The following is a 19,356-nucleotide window of genomic DNA, read 5'->3' as shown; positions in this document are numbered from 1 at the left end:
GAATGTCCTAGGAATTCATTGAACCTCCAGTGGTGTATCGGAAACTAATACTGGTCGCACAGGGAATGCTCAAAGCACAGACTGTAAGAAGAGTCTCTATTCTTGTACTTAAGGCGGCATTGTGCCTTTTGTATTTAATTCCGATGCCATTACTGTGTTTCATCGTCAATGTGACAGTCCAAGGAATACACTGAACCTGCAGTGATGTTTCGGAAACTAATACTAGTCCCACAGGGAATGCTCAAAGCACCGACAGTAAGAAGAGTCTCTATTCTTCTACTTAAGGCGGCATTGTGCCTTTTGTATTTAATTCCGATGCGATTTCTGTGTTTAATCGCCAATGTGAAGGTCCAAGAAATACATTGAACCGGCAGAGGTGTATCGGAAACTAATACTAGTCTCACAGGGAAACCTCAAAGCACCGACTATAAGAAGAGTCTCTATTCTTGTACTTAAGGTGGCATTGTGCCTTTTGTATTTAGTTCCGTTGCGAATTCTGTGTATCATCGTCAATGTGAAGGTCCAAGGAATACATTGAACCTGCAGTGGCGTATCGAAAACTAATACGGGTCGCACAGGAAAGGATCAAAACACAGACTCTTAGAAGTCTCACTCTTCTTGCACTTATGGCGGCATTGTGCCTTTTGTATATAATTCCGATGTAATTTCAGTGTTTCATCGTCAATGTGTATGTCCAAGGAATACATTGAACCTGCAGTGGTGTATCGGAAACTAATACTGGTCTCACAGGAATGCTCAAAGCACCGACGGTAAGAAGAGCCTCTATTCTTGTACATAAGGGGGCATTGTGCCTTTGGTATTTAATTCCGATGTGATTTCTGTGTTTCATCGTCAATGTGAAGGTCCAAGGAATACATTGAACCTGTAGTGGTGTATCGGAAACTAATACTGGTCTCACAGGGAATGCTCAAAGCACCGACTGTAAGTAGAGTCTGTATTCTTGTACTTAAGGCGGCATTGTGCGTTTTGGATTTAATTCCGTTGCGATTTCTGTGTTTCATTGTCAATGTGAAGGTCCAAGGAATACATTGAACCTGTAAATGTGTATAGGAAACTAATACTGGTCTCACAGGGAATGCTCAATGCACCGACTGTAAGTAGAGTCTGTATTCTTGTACTTAATGCGGCATTGTGCGTTTTGGACTTAATTCCGATGCGATTTCTGTGTTTCATCGTCAATGTGAAGGTCCTAGGAATACATTGAACCTGTAGTGGTGTATCAAAACTAATACTGGTCTCACATGGAATGCTTAAAGCACCGACTATAAGAAGAGTCTGTATTCTTGTACTTATGGCGGCATTGTTTCTTTTGTATTTAATTCCGATATATTTCAGTGTTTCATCGTCAATGTGTATGTCCAAGGAATAGATTGAACCTGCAGTGGTGTATCGGATACTATTACTGGTCTCACAGGGAATGCTCAAAACACCGACTGTAAGAAGAGTCTCTATTCTTGTACTTAAGGCGGTATTGTGCCTTTTGTATTTGATTCTGATGCCATTTCTGTGTTTCATCGTCAATGTGAAGGTCCGTGGAATACATTGAACCTGCAGTGGTGTATCGGAAACTAATACTGGTCTCACAGGGAATGCTCAAAGCACCGACTGTAAGAAGAGTCTCTTTTCTTGTACTTAAGGCGGCATTGTTCCTTTTGTATTTAATTCCCATGTAATTTCAGTGTTTCGTTGTCAATGTGTATGTCCAAGGAATAGATTGAACCTGCAATCGTGTATCGGATACTATTACTGGTCTCACAGTGAATGCTCAAAGCACCGACTGTGAGAAGAGTCTCTATTCTTGTACTTAAGGCGGCATTGTGCCTTTTGTATCTGATTCCGATGCGATTTCTGTGTTTCATCGTCAATGTGAAGGTCCAAGGAATACATTGAACCTGCAGTGGTGTATCGGAAACTAATACTGGTCTCACAGGGAATGCTCAAAGCACCGACTGTAAGTAGAGTCTGTATTCTTGTACTTAAGGCGGCATCATGCCTTTTGTATTTAATTCCGTTGCGAATTCTGTGTATCATCGTCAATTTGAAGGTTCAAGGAATACATTGAACCTGCAGTGGCGTATCGAAAACTAATACGGGTCGCACAGGAAAGGATCAAAACACAGACTCTAAGAAGTCTCACTCTTCTTGCACTTATGGCGGCATTGTGCCTTTTGTATATAATTCCGATGTAATTTCAGTGTTTCATCGTCAATATGTATGTCCAAGGAATACATTGAACCTGCAGTGGTGTATCGGAAACTAATACTGGTCTCACAGGGAATGCTCAAAGCACCGACTGTAAGAAGAGTCTCTATCCTTGTACATAAGGCCTCATTGTGCCTTTTGTATTTAATTCCGATGTAATTTTAGTGTATCATCGTCAATATGTATGTCCAAGGAATTCATTGAACCTCCAGTGGTTTATCGGAAACTAATACTGGTCTTACAGGGAATGCTCTAAGCACCGACGGTAAGAAGAGTCTCTATTCTTGTACTTAAGGAGGCATTGTGCCTTTGGTGTTTAATTCCGTTGCGATTTCTGTGTTTCATCGTCAATGTGAAGGTCCAAGGAATACATTGAACCGGCAGTGGTGTAGCGGAAATTAATATTGGTCTCTCAGGGAATGCTCGAAGTACCGATTGTAAGATGAGTCTCCATTTTTGTACTTAGGGCGCCATTGTGCCTTTTGTATGTAATTCCGATGCGATTTCTGTGTTTCATCGTCAATGTGAAGGACCATGGAATACATTTAACCTGCAGTGGTATATCGGAGACTAATACTGGTCTCACAGGAAAGGATCAAAGCACAGACTCTAAGAAGTCTCATTCTTCTTGTAGTTAAGGCGTCATTGTGCACTTTGTATTTAATTCCGATGTAATTTCAGTGTTTCATCGTCAATGTGTATGTCCAAGGAATACATTGAAGCTACAGTGGTGTATCGGAAACTAATACTGGTCTCACAGGTAATACTCAAAGCACCGACGGTAAGAAGAGTCTCTACTCTTGTACTTAAGGCGACATTGTTCCCTTAGTATTTAAGTCCGATTTAATTTCAGTGTTTCATCGTCAATGTGAAGTTCCAAGAATACACTGAACCTGCAGTGGTGTATCGGAAACTAATACTGGTGTCAGAGGGAATGCTCAAAGCACCGACTGTAAGAAGAGTCCCTATTCTTGTACTTAAGGCGGCATTGTGCCTTTTGTATTTAATTCCGATGCCATTTCTGTGTTTCATCGTCAATGTGAAGGTCCAGGGAATACATTGAACCTGCAGTGGTGTATCGGATACTATTACTGGTCTCACAGGGAATGCTCAAAGCACCGACTGTAAGAAGAGTCTCTATTCTTGTACTTAAGGCGGCATTGTGCCTTTTCTATTTGATTCCGATGCGATTTCTGTGTTTCATCGTCAATGTGAAGGTCCAAGGAATACATTGAACCTGTAGTGGTGTATCGGAAACTAATAGTGGTCTCACAGGGAATGCTCAAAGCACCGACTATAGGAAGAGTCTCTATTCTTGTACTTAAGGCGGCATTGTGCATTTTGTATTTAATTCCGATGCCATTTCTGTGTTTCATCGTCAATGTGTATGTCCAAGGAATAGATTGAACCGGCAGTGGTGTATCGGATACTATTACTGGTCTCACAGGGAATGCTCAAAGCACCGACTGTAAGAAGAGTCTCTATTCTTGTACTTAAGGCGGCATTGTGCCTTTTGTATTTGATTCCGATGCGATTTCTGTGTTTCGTCGTCAATGTGAAGGTCCAAGGAATACATTGAACCTGTAGTGGTGTATCGGAAACCAATAGTGGTCTCACAGATAATGCTCAAAGCACCGACTGTAGGAAGAGTCTCTATTCTTGTACTTATGGCGGCATTGTGCCTTTTGTATTTAATTCCGATGCCATTTCTGTGTTTTATCGTCAATGTGTATGTAAAAGGAATAGATTGAACCTGCAGTGGTGTATCGGATACTATTACTGGTCTCACAGGGAATGCTCAAAGCACCGACTGTACGAAGAGTCTCTATTCTTGTACTTAAGGCGGCATGTGCCTTTTGAATTTGATTCCGATGCGATTTCTGTGTTTCATCGTCAATGTGAAGGTCCAAGGAATACATTGAACCTGCAGTGGTGTATCGGAAACTAATACTGGTCTCACAGGGAGTGCTCAAAGCACCGACTGCAAGAAGAGTCTCTATTCTTGTACTTAAGGCTGTATTGTGCCTTTCGTATTTAATTCCGATGCCATTTCTGTGTTTCGTCGGCAATGTGAAGGTCCAAGGAATAAACTGAACCTGCAGAGGTGTTGCGGAAACTAATACTGGTCTCATAGGGAATGCTCAAAGCACAGACTGTAGGAAAAGTCTCCATTCTTGTACTTAAGGCGGCATTGTTCCTTTTGAATTTAATTCCGATCTAATTTCTGTGTTTCATCGTCAATGTGTATGTCCAAGGAATAGATTGAGCCTGCAGTGGTGTATCGGATGCTATTACTGGTCTCACAGGGAATGCTCAAAGCACCGACAGTAAGAAGAGGCACTATTCTTGTACTTAAGGCGGCATTGTGCCTTTTGTATTTAATTCCGATGCGATTTCTGTGTTTCATCGTCAATGTGAAGGTCCTAGGAATAAACTGAACCTGCAGAGGTGTAGCGGAAACTAATACTGGTCTCACAGGGAATGCTCAAAGCACCGACTGTAAGAACAGTCTCTATTCTTGTCCTTAAGGCGGCATTGAGCCTTTTGAATTTTATTCCGATGCCATTTCTGTGTTTTATCGTCAATGTGTATGTCCAAGGAATAGATTGAACCTGCAGTGGTGTATCGGATACTATTACTGGTCTCACAGGGAATGATCAAAGCACCGACTGTAAGAAGAGTCTCTATTCTTGTACTTAAGGCGGCATTGTGCCTTTTCAATTTGATTCCGATGCGATTTCTGTGTTTCATCGTCAATGTGAAGGTCCAAGGAATACATTGAACTTGCAGTGGTGTATCGGAAACTAATACTGGTCTCGCAGGGAATTCTCAAAGCACCGACTGTAAGAAGAGTCTCTATTCTTGTACTTAAGGCTGCATTGTGCCTTTAATATTTAATTCCGATGCCATTTCTGCGTTTCATCGGCAATGTGAAGGTCCAAGGAATAAACTGAACCTGCAGAGGTGTAGCGGAAACTAATACTGGTCTCACAGGGAATGCTCAATGCACAGACTGTAAGAAGAGTCTCTATTCTTGTACTTAAGGCGGCATTTATCCTTTTGTAATTAATTCCGATGTAATTTCTGTGTTTCATCGTCAATGTCAAGGAATAGATTGAACCAGCAGTGGTTTATCGGATACTATTACTGGTCTCACAGGGAATGCTCAAAGCACCGACTGTAAGAAGAGTCACTATTCTTGTACTTAAGACGGCATTGTGCCTTTTGTATTTAATTCCGATGCGATTTCTGTGTTTCATTGTCAATGTGAAGGTCCTAGGAATAAACTGAACCTGCAGAGGTGTAGCGGAAACTAATACTGGTCTCACAGGGAATGCTCAAAGCACCGACGGTAAGAAGAGTCTCTGTTCTTGTACTTAAGGCGGCATTGTTCCTTTTGTATTTAATTCCGATGTAATTTCTGTGTATCATCGTCAATGTGTATGTCCAAGGAATAGATTGAACCTGCAGTGGTGTATCGGATACTATTACTGGTCTCACAGGGAATGCTGAAATCACCGACTGTAAGAAGAGTCTCTATTCTTGAACTTAAGGCGGTATTGTGCCTTTCTTATTTCATTCCGATGTTATTTCAGTGTTTCGTCGTCAATGTGAATGTCCAAGGAATTCATTGAAACTCCAGTGGTGTGTCGGAAACTAATACTGGCCTCACAGGGAATGCTCAAAGCACCGACTGTAAGAAGAGTCTCTATTCTTGTACTTAAGGCGGCATTGTTCCTTTTGTATTTAATTCCGATGTAATTTCTGTGTTTCATCGTCAATGTGTATGTCCAAGGAATAGATTGGACCTGCAGTGGTGTATCGGATACTATTACTGGTCTCACAGGGAATCCTCAAAGCGCCGACTGTAAGAAGAGTCTCTATTCTTGTACTTAAGGCGGCATTGTGCCTTTTGTATTTAATTCCGATGTAATTTCAGTGTTTCATCGTCAATGTGAATGTCCTAGGAATTCATTGAACCTCCAGTGGTGTATCGGAAACTAATACTGGTCGCACAGGGAATGCTCAAAGCACAGACTGTAAGAAGAGTCTCTATTCTTGTACTTAAGGCGGCATTTTGCCTTTTGTATTTAATTCCGATGCCATTACTGTGTTTCATCGTCAATGTGACAGTCTAAGGAATACACTGAACCTGCAGTGATGTTTCGGAAACTAATACTGGTCCCACAGGGAATGCTCAAAGCACCGACAGTAAGAAGAGTCTCTATTCTTCTACTTAAGGCGGCATTGTGCCTTTTGTATTTAATTCCGATGCGATTTCTGTGTTTAATCGTCAATGTGAAGATCCAAGAAATACATTGAACCTGCAGAGGTGTATCGGAAACTAATACTAGTCTCACAGGGAAACCTCAAAACACCGACTATAAGAAGAGTCTCTATTCTTGTACTTAAGGTGGCATTGTGCCTTTTGTATTTAGTTCCGTTGCGAATTCTGTGTATCATCGTCAATGTGAAGGTCCAAGGAATACATTGAACCTGCAGTGGCGTATCGAAAACTAATACGGGTCGCACAGGAAAGGATCAAAACACAGACTCTTAGAAGTCTCACTCTTCTTGAACTTATGGCGGCATTGTGCCTTTTGTATATAATTCCGATGTAATTTCAGTGTTTCATCGTCAATGTGTATGTCCAAGGAATACATTGAACCTGCAGTGGTGTATCGGAAACTAATACTGGTCCCACAGGAATGCTCAAAGCACCGACGGTAAGAAGAGCCTCTATTCTTGTACATAAGGGGGCATTGTGCCTTTGGTATTTAATTCCGATGTGATTTCTGTGTTTCATCGTCAATGTGAAGGTCCAAGGAATACATTGAACCTGTAGTGGTGTATCGGAAACTAATACTGGTCTCACAGGGAATGCTCAAAGCACCGACTGTAAGTAGAGTCTGTATTCTTGTACTTAAGGCGGCATTGTGCGTTTTGGATTTAATTCCGTTGCGATTTCTGTGTTTCATTGTCAATGTGAAGGTCCAAGGAATACATTGAACCTGTAAATGTGTATAGGAAACTAATACTGGTCTCACAGGGAATGCTCAATGCACCGACTGTAAGTAGAGTCTGTATTCTTGTACTTAATGCGGCATTGTGCGTTTTGGACTTAATTCCGATGCGATTTCTGTGTTTCATCGTCAATGTGAAGGTCCAAGGAATACATTGAACCTGTAGTGGTGTATCAAAACTAATACTGGTCTCACATGGAATGCTTAAAGCACCGACTATAAGAAGAGTCTGTATTCTTGTACTTATGGCGGCATTGTTTCTTTTGTATTTAATTCCGATGTATTTCAGTGTTTCATCGTCAATGTGTATGTCCAAGGAATAGATTGAACCTGCAGTGGTGTATCGGATACTATTACTGGTCTCACAGGGAATGCTCAAAACACCGACTGTAAGAAGAGTCTCTATTCTTGTACTTAAGGCGGTATTGTGCCTTTTGTATTTGATTCTGATGCCATTTCTGTGTTTCATCGTCAATGTGAAGGTCCAAGGAATACATTGAACCTGCAGTGGTGTATCGGAAACTAATACTGGTCTCACAGGGAATGCTCAAAGCACCGACTGTAAGAAGAGTCTCTTTTCTTGTACTTAAGGCGGCATTGTTCCTTTTGTATTTAATTCCCATGTAATTTCAGTGTTTCGTTGTCAATGTGTATGTCCAAGGAATAGATTGAACCTGCAATCGTGTATCGGATGCTATTACTGGTCTCACAGGGAATGCTCAAAGCACCGACAGTAAGAAGAGGCACTATTCTTGTACTTAAGGCGGCATTGTGCCTTTTGTATTTAATTCCGATGCGATTTCTGTGTTTCATCGTCAATGTGAAGGTCCTAGGAATAAACTGAACCTGCAGAGGTGTAGCGGAAACTAATACTGGTCTCACAGGGAATGCTCAAAGCACCGACTGTAAGAACAGTCTCTATTCTTGTCCTTAAGGCGGCATTGAGCCTTTTGAATTTTATTCCGATGCCATTTCTGTGTTTTATCGTCAATGTGTATGTCCAAGGAATAGATTGAACCTGCAGTGGTGTATCGGATACTATTACTGGTCTCACAGGGAATGATCAAAGCACCGACTGTAAGAAGAGTCTCTATTCTTGTACTTAAGGCGGCATTGTGCCTTTTCAATTTGATTCCGATGCGATTTCTGTGTTTCATCGTCAATGTGAAGGTCCAAGGAATACATTGAACTTGCAGTGGTGTATCGGAAACTAATACTGGTCTCGCAGGGAATTCTCAAAGCACCGACTGTAAGAAGAGTCTCTATTCTTGTACTTAAGGCGGCATTGTGCCTTTAATATTTAATTCCGATGCCATTTCTGCGTTTCATCGGCAATGTGAAGGTCCAAGGAATAAACTGAACCTGCAGAGGTGTAGCGGAAACTAATACTGGTCTCACAGGGAATGCTCAATGCACAGACTGTAAGAAGAGTCTCTATTCTTGTACTTAAGGCGGCATTTATCCTTTTGTATTTAATTCCGATGTAATTTCTGTGTTTCATCGTCAATGTCAAGGAATAGATTGAACCAGCAGTGGTTTATCGGATACTATTACTGGTCTCACAGGGAATGCTCAAAGCACCGACTGTAAGAAGAGTCACTATTCTTGTACTTAAGACGGCATTGTGCCTTTTGTATTTAATTCCGATGCGATTTCTGTGTTTCATTGTCAATGTGAAGGTCCTAGGAATAAACTGAACCTGCAGAGGTGTAGCGGAAACTAATACTGGTCTCACAGGGAATGCTCAAAGCACCGACGGTAAGAAGAGTCTCTGTTCTTGTACTTAAGGCGGCATTGTTCCTTTTGTATTTAATTCCGATGTAATTTCTGTGTATCATCGTCAATGTGTATGTCCAAGGAATAGATTGAACCTGCAGTGGTGTATCGGATACTATTACTGGTCTCACAGGGAATGCTGAAATCACCGACTGTAAGAAGAGTCTCTATTCTTGAACTTAAGGCGGTATTGTGCCTTTCTTATTTCATTCCGATGTTATTTCAGTGTTTCGTCGTCAATGTGAATGTCCAAGGAATTCATTGAAACTCCAGTGGTGTGTCGGAAACTAATACTGGCCTCACAGGGAATGCTCAAAGCACCGACTGTAAGAAGAGTCTCTATTCTTGTACTTAAGGCGGCATTGTTCCTTTTGTATTTAATTCCGATGTAATTTCTGTGTTTCATCGTCAATGTGTATGTCCAAGGAATAGATTGGACCTGCACTGGTGTATCGGATACTATTACTGGTCTCACAGGGAATCCTCAAAGCGCCGACTGTAAGAAGAGTCTCTATTCTTGTACTTAAGGCGGCATTGTGCCTTTTGTATTTAATTCCGATGTAATTTCAGTGTTTCATCGTCAATGTGAATGTCCTAGGAATTCATTGAACCTCCAGTGGTGTATCGGAAACTAATACTGGTCGCACAGGGAATGCTCAAAGCACAGACTGTAAGAAGAGTCTCTATTCTTGTACTTAAGGCGGCATTTTGCCTTTTGTATTTAATTCCGATGCCATTACTGTGTTTCATCGTCAATGTGACAGTCCAAGGAATACACTGAACCTGCAGTGATGTTTCGGAAACTAATACTGGTCCCACAGGGAATGCTCAAAGCACCGACAGTAAGAAGAGTCTCTATTCTTCTACTTAAGGCGGCATTGTGCCTTTTGTATTTAATTCCGATGCGATTTCTGTGTTTAATCGTCAATGTGAAGATCCAAGAAATACATTGAACCTGCAGAGGTGTATCGGAAACTAATACTAGTCTCACAGGGAAACCTCAAAACACCGACTATAAGAAGAGTCTCTATTCTTGTACTTAAGGTGGCATTGTGCCTTTTGTATTTAGTTCCGTTGCGAATTCTGTGTATCATCGTCAATGTGAAGGTCCAAGGAATACATTGAACCTGCAGTGGCGTATCGAAAACTAATACGGGTCGCACAGGAAAGGATCAAAACACAGACTCTTAGAAGTCTCACTCTTCTTGCACTTATGGCGGCATTGTGCCTTTTGTATATAATTCCGATGTAATTTCAGTGTTTCATCGTCAATGTGTATGTCCAAGGAATACATTGAACCTGCAGTGGTGTATCGGAAACTAATACTGGTCCCACAGGAATGCTCAAAGCACCGACGGTAAGAAGAGCCTCTATTCTTGTACATAAGGGGGCATTGTGCCTTTGGTATTTAATTCCGATGTGATTTCTGTGTTTCATCGTCAATGTGAAGGTCCAAGGAATACATTGAACCTGTAGTGGTGTATCGGAAACTAATACTGGTCTCACAGGGAATGCTCAAAGCACCGACTGTAAGTAGAGTCTGTATTCTTGTACTTAAGGCGGCATTGTGCGTTTTGGATTTAATTCCGTTGCGATTTCTGTGTTTCATTGTCAATGTGAAGGTCCAAGGAATACATTGAACCTGTAAATGTGTATAGGAAACTAATACTGGTCTCACAGGGAATGCTCAATGCACCGACTGTAAGTAGAGTCTGTATTCTTGTACTTAATGCGGCATTGTGCGTTTTGGACTTAATTCCGATGCGATTTCTGTGTTTCATCGTCAATGTGAAGGTCCAAGGAATACATTGAACCTGTAGTGGTGTATCAAAACTAATACTGGTCTCACATGGAATGCTTAAAGCACCGACTATAAGAAGAGTCTGTATTCTTGTACTTATGGCGGCATTGTTTCTTTTGTATTTAATTCCGATGTATTTCAGTGTTTCATCGTCAATGTGTATGTCCAAGGAATAGATTGAACCTGCAGTGGTGTATCGGATACTATTACTGGTCTCACAGGGAATGCTCAAAACACCGACTGTAAGAAGAGTCTCTATTCTTGTACTTAAGGCGGTATTGTGCCTTTTGTATTTGATTCTGATGCCATTTCTGTGTTTCATCGTCAATGTGAAGGTCCAAGGAATACATTGAACCTGCAGTGGTGTATCGGAAACTAATACTGGTCTCACAGGGAATGCTCAAAGCACCGACTGTAAGAAGAGTCTCTTTTCTTGTACTTAAGGCGGCATTGTTCCTTTTGTATTTAATTCCCATGTAATTTCAGTGTTTCGTTGTCAATGTGTATGTCCAAGGAATAGATTGAACCTGCAATCGTGTATCGGATACTATTACTGGTCTCACAGTGAATGCTCAAAGCACCGACTGTAAGAAGAGTCTCTATTCTTGTACTTAAGCCGGCATTGTGCCTTTTGTATCTGATTCCGATGCGATTTCTGTGTTTCATCGTCGATGTGAAGGTCCAAGGAATACATTGAACCTGCAGTGGTGTATCGGAAACTAATACTGGTCTCACAGGGAATGCTCAAAGCACCGACTGTAAGTAGAGTCTGTATTCTTGTACTTAAGGCGGCATCATGCCTTTTGTATTTAATTCCGTTGCGAATTCTGTGTATCATCGTCAATTTGAAGGTTCAAGGAATACATTGAACCTGCAGTGGCGTATCGAAAACTAATACGGGTCGCACAGGAAAGGATCAAAACACAGACTCTAAGAAGTCTCACTCTTCTTGCACTTATGGCGGCATTGTGCCTTTTGTATATAATTCCGATGTAATTTCAGTGTTTCATCGTCAATATGTATGTCCAAGGAATACATTGAACCTGCAGTGGTGTATCGGAAACTAATACTGGTCTCACAGGGAATGCTCAAAGCACCGACTGTAAGAAGAGTCTCTATCCTTGTACATAAGGCCTCATTGTGCCTTTTGTATTTAATTCCGATGTAATTTTAGTGTATCATCGTCAATATGTATGTCCAAGGAATTCATTGAACCTCCAGTGGTTTATCGGAAACTAATACTGGTCTTACAGGGAATGCTCTAAGCACCGACGGTAAGAAGAGTCTCTATTCTTGTACTTAAGGACTCATTGTGCCTTTGGTGTTTAATTCCGTTGCGATTTCTGTGTTTCATCGTCAATGTGAAGGTCCAAGGAATACATTGAACCGGCAATGGTGTAGCGGAAATTAATATTGGTCTCTCAGGGAATGCTCGAAGTACCGATTGCAAGATGAGTCTCCATTTTTGTACTTAGGGCGCCATTGTGCCTTTTGTATGTAATTCCGATGCGATTTCTGTGTTTCATCGTCAATGTGAAGGACCATGGAATACATTTAACCTGCAGTGGTATATCGGAGACTAATACTGGTCTCACAGGAAAGGATCAAAGCACAGACTCTAAGAAGTCTCATTCTTCTTGTAGTTAAGGCGTCATTGTGCCCTTTGTATTTAATTCCGATGTAATTTCAGTGTTTCATCGTCAATGTGTATGTCCAAGGAATACATTGAAGCTACAGTGGTGTATCGGAAACTAATACTGGTCTCACAGGTAATACTCAAAGCACCGACGGTAAGAAGAGTCTCTACTCTTGTACTTAAGGCGACATTGTTCCCTTAGTATTTAAGTCCGATGTAATTTCAGTGTTTCATCGTCAATGTGAAGTCCAAAGAATACACTGAACCTGCAGTGGTATATCGGAAACTAATACTGGTGTCAGAGGGAATGCTCAAAGCACCGACTGTAAGAAGAGTCCCTATTCTTGTACTTAAGGCGGCATTGTGCCTTTTGTATTTAATTCCGATGCCATTTCTGTGTTTCATCGTCAATGTGAAGGTCCAGGGGATACATTGAACCTGCAGTGGTGTATCGGATACTATTACTGGTCTCACAGGGAATGCTCAAAGCACCGACTGTAAGAAGAGTCTCTATTCTTGTACTTAAGGCGGCATTGTGCCTTTTCTATTTGATTCCGATGCGATTTCTGTGTTTCATCGTCAATGTGAAGGTCCAAGGAATACATTGAACCTGTAGTGGTGTATCGGAAACTAATAGTGGTCTCACAGGGAATGCTCAAAGCACCGACTCTAGGAAGAGTCTCTATTCTTGTACTTAAGGCGGCATTGTGCATTTTGTATTTAATTCCGATGCCATTTCTGTGTTTCATCGTCAATGTGTATGTCCAAGGAATAGATTGAACCGGCAGTGGTGTATCGGATACTATTACTGGTCTCACAGGGAATGCTCAAAGCACCGACTGTAAGAAGAGTCTCTATTCTTGTACTTAAGGCGGCATTGTGCCTTTTGTATTTGATTCCGATGCGATTTCTGTGTTTCATCGTCAATGTGAAGGTCCAAGGAATACATTGAACCTGTAGTGGTGTATCGGAAACTAATAGTGGTCTCACAGATAATGCTCAAAGCACCGACTGTAGGAAGAGTCTCTATTCTTGTACTTAAGGCGGCATTGTGCCTTTTGTATTTAATTCCGATGCCATTTCTGTCTTTTATCGTCAATGTGTATGTCCAAGGAATAGATTGAACCTGCAGTGGTGTATCGGATACTACTACTGGTCTCACAGGGAATGCTCAAAGCACCGACTGTAAGAAGAGTCTCTATTCTTGTACTTAAGGCGGCATGTACCTTTTGAATTTGATTCCGATGCGATTTCTGTGTTTCATCGTCAATGTGAAGGTCCAAGGAATACATTGAACCTGCAGTGGTGTATCGGAAACTAATACTGGTCTCACAGGGAGTGCTCAAAGCACCGACTGCAAGATGAGTCTCTATTCTTGTACTTAAGGCTGTATTGTGCCTTTCGTATTTAATTCCGATGCCATTTCTGTGTTTCGTCGGCAATGTGAAGGTCCAAGGAATAAACTGAACCTGCAGAGGTGTTGCGGAAACTAATACTGGTCTCATAGGGAATGCTCAAAGCACAGACTGTAGGAAAAGTCTCCATTCTTGTACTTAAGGCGGCATTGTTCCTTTTGAATTTAATTCCGATCTAATTTCTGTGTTTCATCGTCAATGTGTATGTCCAAGGAATAGATTGAACCTGCAGTGGTGTATCGGATGCTATTACTGGTCTCACAGGGAATGCTCAAAGCACCGACAGTAAGAAGTGGCACTATTCTTGTACTTAAGGCGGCATTGTGCCTTTTGTATTTAAATCCGATGCGATTTCTGTGTTTCATCGTCAATGTGAAGGTCCTAGGAATAAACTGAACCTGCAGAGGTGTAGCGGAAACTAATACTGGTCTCACAGGGAATGCTCAAAGCACAGACTGTAAGAAGAGCCTCTATTCTTGTACTTAAGGCAGCATTGTGCCTTTTGTATTTAATTCCGATGTAATTTCAGTGTTTCATCGTCAATGAGAATGTCCAAGGAATTCATTTAACCTCCAGTGGTGTATCGGAAACTAATAATGGTCTCACAGGCAATGCTCAAAGCACCGACGGTAAGAAGAGTCTCTATTCTTGTACTTAAGGCGGCCTTGTTCCTTTTCTATTTAATTCCGATGTATTTCTGTGTTTCGTCGTCAATGTGTATGTCCAAGGAATAGATTGAACCTGCAGTGGTTTATCGGATACTATTACTGGTCTCACAGGAAATGCTCAAAGCACCGACTGTAAGAAGAGTCTCTATACTTGTACTTAAGGCGGAATTGTGCGTTTTGGATTTTATTCCGATGCCATTATTGTGTTTCATCGTCAATGTGAAGGTCCAAGGAATAAACTGAAACTGCAGAGGTGTAGCGGAAACTAATACTGGTCTCACAGGGAATGCTCAAAGCACCGACGGTAAGAAGAGTCTCTATTCTTGTACTTAAGGCGGCATTGTTCCTTTTGTATTTTATTCCGATATAATTTCTGTGTTACATCGTCAATGTGTATGTCCAAGGAATAGATTGAACCTGCAGTGGTGTATCGGATACTATTACTGGTCTCACAGGGAATGCTCAAAGCACCGACTGGAAGAAGATTCTCTATTCTTGTACTTAAGGCGGCATTGTGCGATTTTTATTTAATTCCGATGCCATTTCTGTGATTCATCGTCAATGTGATGGTCCAAATAATACATTGAACCTGCCGTGGTGTATCGGAAACTAATACTGGTCTCACAGGGAATGCTCAAAGCACCGACTGTAAGAAGAGTCTCTATTCTTGTACTTAAGGCGGCATTGTGCCTTTTATATTTAATTCCGATTCCATTTCTGTATTTCATCGTCAATGTGTATGTCCAAGGAATAGATTGAACCTGCAGTGGTGTATCGGATGCTATCACTGGTCTCACAGGGAATGCTCGAAGCACCGACTGTAAGAAGAGTCTCTATTCATGTACTTAAGGCGGCATTGTGCCTTTTGTATTTGATTCCGATGCGATTTCTGTGTTTCATCGTCAATGTGAAGGTCCAAGGAATACATTGAACCTGTAGTGGTGTATCGGAAACTAATACTGGTCTCACAGGGAATGCTCAAAGCACCGACTGTAAGAAGAGTCTCTATTCTTGTACTTAAGGCTGAATTGTGCCTTTTGTATTTAATTCCGATGCCATTTCTGTGTTTCATCGTCAATGTGTATGTCCAAGGAATAGATTGAACCTGCAGTGGTGTTTCGGATACTATTACTGGTCTCACAGGGAATGCTCAAAGCACCGACTGTAAGAAGAGTCACTATTCTTGTACTTAAGGCGGCATTGTGCCTTTTGTATTTGATTCCGATGCGATTTCTTTGTTTCATCGTCAATGTGAAGGTCCAAGGAATACATTGAACCTGCAGTGGTGTATCGGAAACTAATACTTGGCTCACAGGGGATGCTCAAAGCACCGACTGTGAGAAGAGTCTCTATTCTTGTACTTAAGGCAGCATTGTGCCTTTTGTATTTACTTCCGATCCCATTTCTATGTTTCATCGTCAATGTGAAGGTCCAAGGAATAAACTGCACCTGCAGAGTTGTAGCGGAAACTAATACTGGTCTCACAGGGATTGCTCAAAGCACCGACTGTAAGAAGAGTCACTATTCTTGTACTTAAGACGGCAATGTGCCTTTTGTATTTAATTCCGATGCGATTTCTGTGTTTCATCGTCAATGTGAAGGTCCAAGGAATAAACTGAACCTGCAGAGGTGTAGCGGAAACTAATACTGGTCTCACAGGGAATGCTCAAAGCACAGACTGTAAGAAGAGTCTGTATTCTTGTACTTAAGGCGGCATTGTGCCTTTTGTATTTCATTCCAATGCCATTTCTGTGTTTCATCGTCAATGTGTATGTCCAAGGAATAGATTGAACCTGCAGTGGTGTATCGGATACTATGACTGGTCTCACAGGGAATGCTCAAAGCACCGACCGTAAGAAGAGTCTCTATTCTTGTACTTAAGGCGGCATTGTGCCTTTTGTATTTGATTCCGATGCGATTTCTGTGTTTCATCGTCAATGTGAAGGACCAAGGAATACATTGAACCTGTTGTGGTGTATCGGAAACTAATACTTGTCTCACAGGGAATGCTCAAAGCACCGACTGTAAGAAGAGTCTCTATTCTTGTACTTAAGGCAGCATTGTGCCTTTTGTATTTAATTCCGATGCCATTTCTGTGTTTCATCGTCAATGTGAAGGTCCAAGGAATAAACTGAACCTGCAGAGGTGTAGCGGAAACTAATACTGGTCTCACAGGGAATGCTCAAAGCACCGACTGTAAGAAGAGTCACTATTCTTGTACTTAACGCGGCATTGTGCATTTTGTATTTAATTCCGATGCGAATTCTGTGTTTCATTGTCAATGTGATGGTCCAAGGAATAAACTGAACCTGCAGAGGGTTAGCAGAAACTAATACTGGTCTCACAGGGAATGCTCAAAGCACAGACTGTAAGCAGAGTCTCTATTCTTGTACTTAAGGCGGCATTGTGACTTTTGTATATAATTCCGATGTAATTTCAGTGTTTCAACGTCAATGTGAATGTCCAAGGAATTCATTGAACTTCCAGTGGTGTATCGGAAACTAATACTGGTCTCACATGGAATGCTCAAAGCTCCGACGGTAAGAAGAGTCTCTAATCTTGTTCTTAAGGCGGCATTGTTCCTTTTGTATTTAATTCCGATGTAATTTGTGTTTTTCATCGTCAATGTGTATGTCCAAGGAATAGATTGAACCTGCAGTGGTGTATCGGATACTATTACTGGTCTCACAGCAAATGATCAAAGCACCGACTGTAAGAAGAGTCTCTATTCTTGTACTTAAGGCGGCATTGTGCCTTTTGTATGTAATTCCGATGTAATTTCAGTGTTTCATCGTCAATGTGAATGTCCAAGGAATTCATTGAACCTCCAGTGGTGTATCGGAAACTAATACTGGTCTCACAGGGAATGCTCAAAGCACCGACGGTAAGAAGAGTCTCTATTCTTGTACTTACGGTGGCATTGTTCCTTTTGTATTTAATTCCGATGTAATATCTGTGTTTCATCGTCAATGTGTATGTCCAAGGAATAGATTGAACCTACAGTGGTGTATCGGATACTATTACTGGTCTCACAGAGATTGCTCAAAGCACCGACTGTAAGAAGGGTCTCTATTCTTGTACTTAAGGCGTCATTGTGCCTTTTGTATTTAACTCCAATGCGATTTCTGTGTTTCATCGTCAATGTGAAGGTCCAAGGAATAAACTGAACCTGCAGAGGTGTAGCGGAAACTAATACTGGTCTCACAGGGAATGCTCAAAGCACAGACTGTAAGAAGAGTCTCTATTCTTGTACTTAAGGCGCCATTGTTCCTTTTGTATTTAATTCCGATGTAATTTCTGTGTTTCATCGTCAATGGGTATGTCCAAGGAATAGATTGAACCTGCAGTGGTGTATCGGATACTATTACTGGTCTCACAGGCAATGCTCAAAGCACCGACTGTAAGAAGAGTCACTATTCTTGTATTTAAGGCGACATTGTGCGTTTTGTATTTAATTCCGATGCGATTTCTGTGTTTCATCGTCAATGTGAAGGTCCAAGGAATAAACTGAACCTGCAGAGGTGTAGCGAAAACTAATGCTGGTCTCACTGGGATTGCTCAAAGCACAGACTGTAAGAAGAGTCTCTATAATTGTACCTAAGGCGGCATTGTGCCTTTTGTATTTAATACCGATGTAATTTCAGTGTTTCATCGTCAATGTGAATGTCCAAGGAATTCATTGAACCTCCAGTGGTGTATCGGAGACTAATACTGGTCTCACAGGGAATGCTCAAAGCACCGACGGTAAGAAGAGTCACTATTCTTGTATTTAAGGCGGCATTGTTCCTTTTGCATTTAATTCCTATGTAATTTCTGTGTTTCATCGTGAATGTGTATGTCCAAGGAATAGATTGAACCTGCGGTGATGTATCGGATACTATTATTGGTCTCACAGGGAATGCTCAAAGCACCGACTGTAAGAAGAGTCTCTATTCTTGTACTTAAGGCGGCATTGTGCCTTTTGTATTTAATTCCGATGTAATTTCAGTGTTTCATCGTCAATGTGAAAGTCCAAGGAATTCATTGAACCTCCAGTGGTGTATCGGAAACTAATACTGGTCTCACAGGGAATGCTCAAAGCACCGACGGTAAGAAGAGTCTCTATTCTTGTACTTAAGGCGGCATTGTTCCTTTTGTATTTAATTCCGATGTAATTTCTGTGCTTCATCGTCAATGTGTATGTCCAAGGAATAGATTGAACCTGCAGTGGAGTATCGGATACTATTACTGGTCTCACAGGGAATGCTCAAAGCACCGACTGTAAGAAGAGTCTCTATTCTTGTACTTAAGGCGGCATTGTGCCTTTTGTATTTAATTCCGATGCGATTTCTGTGTTTCATCGTCAATGTGAATGTCCAAGGAATAAACTGAACCTGCTGAGGTGTAGCGGAAACTAATACTGGTCTCACAGGGAATGTTCAAAACACCGACTGTAAGAAGAGCCTCTATTCTTGTACCTAAGGCGGCATTGTGCCCTTTGTATTTAATTCCAATGTAATTTCAGTATTTCATCGTCAATGTGAAGGTCCAAGGAATACATTGAACCTGCAGTGGTGTATCGGAAACTTAGACTGGTCTCACAGGGAATGCTTAAAGCACCGACGGTAAGAAGAGTCACTATTCTTGTACTTAAGGCTTCATTGTTCCTTTTCTATTTAATTCCGATGTAATTTCTGTGTTTCATCGTCAATGTGTATGTCAAAGGATTAGATTGAACCTGCAGTGGTGTATCGGATACTATTACTGGTCTCACAGGGAACGCTCAAAGCACCGACTGTAAGAAGAGTCTCTATTCTTGTACTTAAGGCGGCAT

The sequence above is a fragment of the Schistocerca americana genome, unplaced genomic scaffold (genome assembly GCF_021461395.2).
Source record: "Schistocerca americana isolate TAMUIC-IGC-003095 unplaced genomic scaffold, iqSchAmer2.1 HiC_scaffold_13, whole genome shotgun sequence".
In the NCBI taxonomy this organism is placed as follows: domain Eukaryota; kingdom Metazoa; phylum Arthropoda; class Insecta; order Orthoptera; family Acrididae; genus Schistocerca; species Schistocerca americana.
This window is presented reverse-complemented; position numbering follows the sequence as displayed.